This window comes from Canis lupus, chromosome 35, assembly GCF_048164855.1.
Source record: "Canis lupus baileyi chromosome 35, mCanLup2.hap1, whole genome shotgun sequence".
Taxonomy (NCBI): Eukaryota; Metazoa; Chordata; class Mammalia; order Carnivora; family Canidae; genus Canis; species Canis lupus.
In genome coordinates this window covers 21,633,506-21,639,788 of record NC_132872.1, presented here as the reverse complement: position 1 = coordinate 21,639,788, position 6,283 = coordinate 21,633,506, and positions in this window count along the sequence as shown.

The following is a 6,283-nucleotide window of genomic DNA, read 5'->3' as shown; positions in this document are numbered from 1 at the left end:
ATCTTATGTATCACTGCTACATACACATTATTAATTTCGCATATGATACATTAATGTGCCAGATTTAAAAAAAAAAGAAATTCAGGACTAACAATTATTTTCTCACTGTGAAGTCTACATGTCTCAGGGAAGACCCTTGATTGGTCAGACTAATTTCTACTGATTTACATTTTCCTTATGTCCCCACTCAACTCTTCTCTTAGATGACTGTTTCTACTCAAGTCCAACAAATGTGTCATAACATTCTGCTCCACCTTTGCCTTACTCATTAATTATATCATTTAGTTATGTATGCAATCACTATTTATGATTTCATATTCTATTACATCTGTTGTGCATACAAAAATGAGTAAGTCATGATTTCTGCTGTATTCTGAAGTCACAGACATGAGACCATGTAAATAATTTTAGTACAAAGTGATATGTCCTGTAATGAAGGTTTTATAACTTTGCCTATATCCTAAAACAAACTTACACTTATTTTTAGTAATTAATTTTTTCATAAATACAAAAAGTACAAATTGTGATAAAACAAATGCCCTTTCAACTACCACTTTGGATTAGCAAATTTTAATATTATGTTACATGTGTTTCAGAAATTATCATTCTGTAATCAACTTAGTTGGCCCATTTATCTAGTCACTAGAAATAGCCACCATTATAATTTCCATGGGCATTTTAATTCTTTTTCTTTTACATGTGCTACTCTAAGATATAGAAGAACATTGTCATAATTCCCTACACTACAGCTGAGTCCAAATGTCAGTAATAATGACATTTTTTTTTTTTTTGTAAAAGTCTGGTAATAGCTAAAACCATACCAGTAATCTTCAGGTTGGTTCTGACTCCTTTACATCCTAAGAAATTTCCAAGGTTAAATGGTTTCTTACGTACACTTCATCTTCTAAGACCTGCTACATTTTTTTTTACAAAATAATTAAACTCTACCAGAATGACTGATTTAATAAATTTATTTCCTCTAGAAGAGAATTATTTTTCTCTCTCCTACTAATGTGTTCTGCCTCCAATAAGCCTGACATATAGCTCAACTTAAACAATAATAATATGTGCCTAGGATTTGGGATAATTCTATTTCAAATAATATAGCATTGGTTTATCACCATCTTTCCTTTGGTAAAATGCAAAATAAAGTGTAAGTCTTAATATCCTACTTGTTTTTAGTTCAGTTTTTTTTTACCAATAACCTCTTAGCAATTTTCTGATCCAAAAACACAATATCTAGACACATATCTATGTATTCACAAATATTAAAACAGTGGGGAAAATAAAAATAAAGCAATACAGCCCTTTTCATGAATGTGGTGCTGAAGGACAAGAAGGAAGCCCCTGACCCTCCCAAGCCAAAGACAAAAGCAAGGCTTTGAAAGCTAAAAAAAGTGGTGCTGCAAGGTGTGCACAGTCACACACACACAAAAGATCCGCACATCACTTACATTCTGATGACCCAAGACCCTGCATCTCCAAAGGCAGCCTAAATATCCTTGAAAGAGCTCCTGCAGGAGAAACAATCTTGATCACTGTGTCATCATCAAGTTCCCCCCTCACCACCGAGTCAGTCATGAAGAAAATAGAAGACAACAACACACTCGTGTTCACTGTAGATGTCAAGACCAATAAACATCAGATCAAGCAGGCTGTGAAGAAGGTCTACGACATTGACATGGCCAAGGTCAACACCTTGACCAGGCCTGATGGAGAGAAGAAAGCATATGTTCATCTGGCTCCTGACTATGATGTTTTGGATGTTGCCAACAACATCATCTAAACTGAGTCCAGCTGGATTTATAAATCTAAATATAAATTCTTTCACCATAAAAAAATAAAGCAATACATTTTAGGCAAAATACTCTCAAAAATCAAAATACGGCATAGTTTATTTTCTAAATAGAATATTGAACTACTCAATCTAAAGCATTCACATTTACTAGGTTGAACCACATGAAACTAAGATATATTTTCAATTTATTTTTCTCTTCATAGAAGTGTGATGGTTAGTTAATTCTATGTGTCAATTTTACTGGACTAATAGATGCCCAGATAAAAAACTGTTTCTGGGTGTGGGTAAAGATGTTTCCAGATGAGGTTAGTATGTGAATCAGTGGACTCAATAAAGTAGATTGCCCTTTCCAATATGGTGAGCATCATCCAATATGTTGAGGATCAGAACAGAACAAAAAGGTGGAGAAGAGGAAAAGTTACCCCTTTTGCTTCTTGCCTTACTGCTGAGCTGAAACACTGGTCTCCTCCTGTCCTTAAACTGAAATGTAGACCATCAGCAATCTTGGTTTTCAAGCCTTTGTACTTAGACTGGAATTACACCATTGGCTTTCCTAGGTCTCCAACTTCCGGAATATATTATATATTTAGTATAATATAAAATATTACAACCATCTCTTCTCTCTCTCTCTCTCTCTCTCTCTCTGTGTCTCTCTCTTGCTTTTCCCTCCTCTTCTCCCTCCCATTTTCTCTCTCCCCCCATCCCCCACTAGTTCTATCTTTCTGGAGAACCTTGACTAATATAACGGCCAAATAAGACTATTTCATATGGTTTAATCTAAGAATTGGATTCCTTCATGTATCCAAGGCTTTCTTGAGAAGAAAAGTTGGGAAATGGTTCTCTTTCTGAAAAAAAGTATTGGAGAACAAATCTACCCAGAACAAAATTAATATATATCATCTATCTTAGAAGACAGAACATGTGTTTAACATTTTGAATGAATTATTTTATTTTTAAAAATTATTTATTTATTTTTAGAGAGAAAGGGGGGGCAGAGCAAGGGGGAGAATCTCAAGCAGACTCCTTGCTGAGTACGGAGCTTGAAGCAGGGCTTGATCTCAGGACCCTAAGATCATGACCTGAGCTGAAATCAAGAATTAGATGATTAACTGACTGAGCCACCCAGTTGCCCCAGAATGAATTATTTTAGAGCCTTAAAACCTAAATTATGTCTTTGTAAGTATTCTGTTACAGGCAAATATACAGGATACTATAGGAAAAGTGCATTCCAAGATATAACAATGATAGAATATATTTAAATATGAAATATATATAGTAATACATAAATATATATACATATATATACTATATATAGTAATACATAAAAGCATCTATGTGAATCAAAATGAAATTGAAATGCAACATAATAAACAGAGACTAAGGCCAAAATTACAGTTTCCAGGGTAAGGATTTAAAAACTGAATATTTTGAGTGAAAGTACCCAAGCCAGATTTAAGACAGGAAACTAGAAAAATTGCATATATGAAAACAAAAAAAAAATAATGTACTAGGCACATATTATGTAAGATGAATTTACAGAGTCATATTAACATATGAAAACTTGAATGTAATATAGAAGATGGCAATAATAATAAAGAAGGAGGGACAAGCGTGTTAGTTAAGATTATATATTCATAAATATATATAAGAATCACTAACCTAAGGCATTTAAATACAAACTTGATAGATACAAAGCAGAAATGATATAATTATGTAAAAAATTAAAATTCATAAGCACTATTGAAGCTTTTAATGTGCTAGTCTCAGAAGCATTTATGCTTCAAGAAGACCGAATTTTGAAATGAGTTTGAGATATATAGAAATCATCATTAATAATTCTATAATAAGTAAGATATATTAAGAACTTATGCTGTAGCAAGTACAGATCCACAAAAATCTTTTTTAAAGATTAATTGTTTAGGCATACCGGCCAAATGACTAATAAAGAGCAATACGGAATATACAAGTAAAAAACACAAACATCAATGTACACACATGGGACACCTGGGTGGCTCAGTGGTTGAGCATAAGCCTTTGGCTCAGGGTGTGATCCTAGCGTCCGGGGATTGAGTCCCTCATCGGGCTACCTCAGGGAGCCTGCTTCTCCCTTTGCCTATGTCTCTGCCTCTCTCTGTGTGTCTCTTATGAATAAATAAATAAAATCTTAAAAAAAAATGCACACATGCACACAAATACCAAAACCTTAAAATCATTACAGTATAATATAATTATACCACTAATCTGAAAGTGTAGATTAAATGACCAATTATTGAAGAAAAATGGATTTTCAAATTGTTAGGAAGAAAAAAATCATGAATATACAAATGACCATAGTAACTATGAAATGGCTATCAAAATTAGAAAAAAATATTCCTCTTACTCTTGTGAGAAAGACTCCAAACTCATATGATTTTACTTAAAGTTCATGAAAATTCAAACATCTTAATGTAAAAAAAAATTGAGATATGTATGCACCTCATTTTATGAGGTTTGAATTTTAGTGGTTTGAATAGTGTCCTTCCAAGATCCTGTGACCACTTAAAAGCTTAGAATGTGGACCTATTTGGAAATAGGGTCTTTGTAGATGTAATTAGTTAGGATTAAGTCATACTGGATTAGGATAGGCCCTAAATCCAATGACTAGTTTCTTTACAAAAGAAAGGAAAGGGACATCCAGGCACAGAACCAGCATAGACACACAGAGGAAAGAAAGCCATGGGGTGATGGAGACAGAGATCAGAGTGATGCAGCTACAAACCATGAGCATAGGATTGCCAGCAACCTCTAAAAACTAGCAAGAGAGGAGAAGAATTTTTCCCTAGAATCGTCAAAGGAAACATGTCTCTGCTCATACCTTGACTTTAGATTTTCACTTTCAGAAGTGTAATGAAATACATTTCTGTTGTTTGAAGCCACTCCAATTGTGGTAATGTTTTATGGCAGCCATAGGAAATAGATAGGTGACAGGAGCAAAGCTAGGAGCAAAGCTATGATTCTAAACCAAGGTAAGTATAAAATGAAAAAAGTTATGCCAATCTTACTTAAGATCCTGGATTTAAAATTTTTTTCTGAAATATCAGTCGACACTAAAACAAAGTGGATGTTAGGGGTACAAACCCCTCCATACACAATAGAAAATCCTCATAAAGCTTTTGGCTCCCCAAAACTTAACTACGAATACCCTACTGTTGATCAGAAAGCTTACTAATGTAACAGAAACTGTCAGTGAATACATATTTTGTATATTATATGTATTATATATACTATATTCTCACAACAAAGTAAACTAGAGAAAAGGAAATATTATTGAGGAAATCACAGAGAAGAAAAAATACATTTACAGTACAGTACTGCATTTATCTAAAAAATCTACATATAAAGTGAACCCTCACAGTTCAAATCCGTGTTGTTCAAGGGTCAACTGTATATTTGAAAACTTTATGACCACATGGAAATGAGGCAAAAAGTTATCAACAAATATTGGCTCTCAGAATGACAGACTGGTGGACAAAAGCTGAAATGGTTATCTCAGCAAATGTGGAAGAATAATTCTATAAAATCCAACATTTACTCATAATTTCAAAAAGCAATCCTTTGGCAAAATAAAATTAGAAGGAAAATTGCTTAGCCTCATAAAGCATAACTACCCAAAACTCTTGCATACGTAACACCTATAGTGAAGATTTAAGGACCTTGTCAGTAATACCGGAAACAAAACAAGAAACTTCTCACATCACAATCACTTAACAACTAGATACTATGGACAATGCAAGATGTCTACAAAAGAAATAAGGTCTACATAATTGGGGGGGGGGGGGCTTGGCAAAGTTGTCCTATTTGCAAAGAATATGATTTTCTAAGGACCAAATTATCTCTCACAACATACTCTCAGGAAATCTAAGAAAATCTATTTGTAGTATTAAAACATTAGGCAAAATTGCTGAATATAGGTTGAAAGCACAAATTAGTATCATTCATATAAAAAAGTCTAAAATTGAATATTTTTAAATGACACCATTAAAAATAGCCAGAAACCAACCTTTCAGAGTTTCTTGGAATTAACTGAAGAAATTTGTCAGAACCTTTTGAATACACTAAAAAATATTGTCCATAGACGTAAAAGACCTAAGTATTGAAAGAAATACTAGACTCATGTATATATGAAAATACAATATTATAAAATGTAACAGTGCTTTATAGCCATGAATAAAGCTATTGCAATTTCAATTATAATCATCATTATTTTTCATAGAAATCAAGAAACTATTTTAAGTCAGTATAAAAGTATAAAGACATAATTCTCAAGGAAAGAAGAACAAGACAGGCAAATTGTTCTTATCATATGTAACCATGTTTGTAAAACTACACGAATTAAAAAATAATGGTCACTAGTACAGAATTAGACATACAGGTCAGTTGAACAAAACAGAAAAGAACATATAGAAACAGATATAAACACTTAAAACCAAAACCTAATAAAACCTG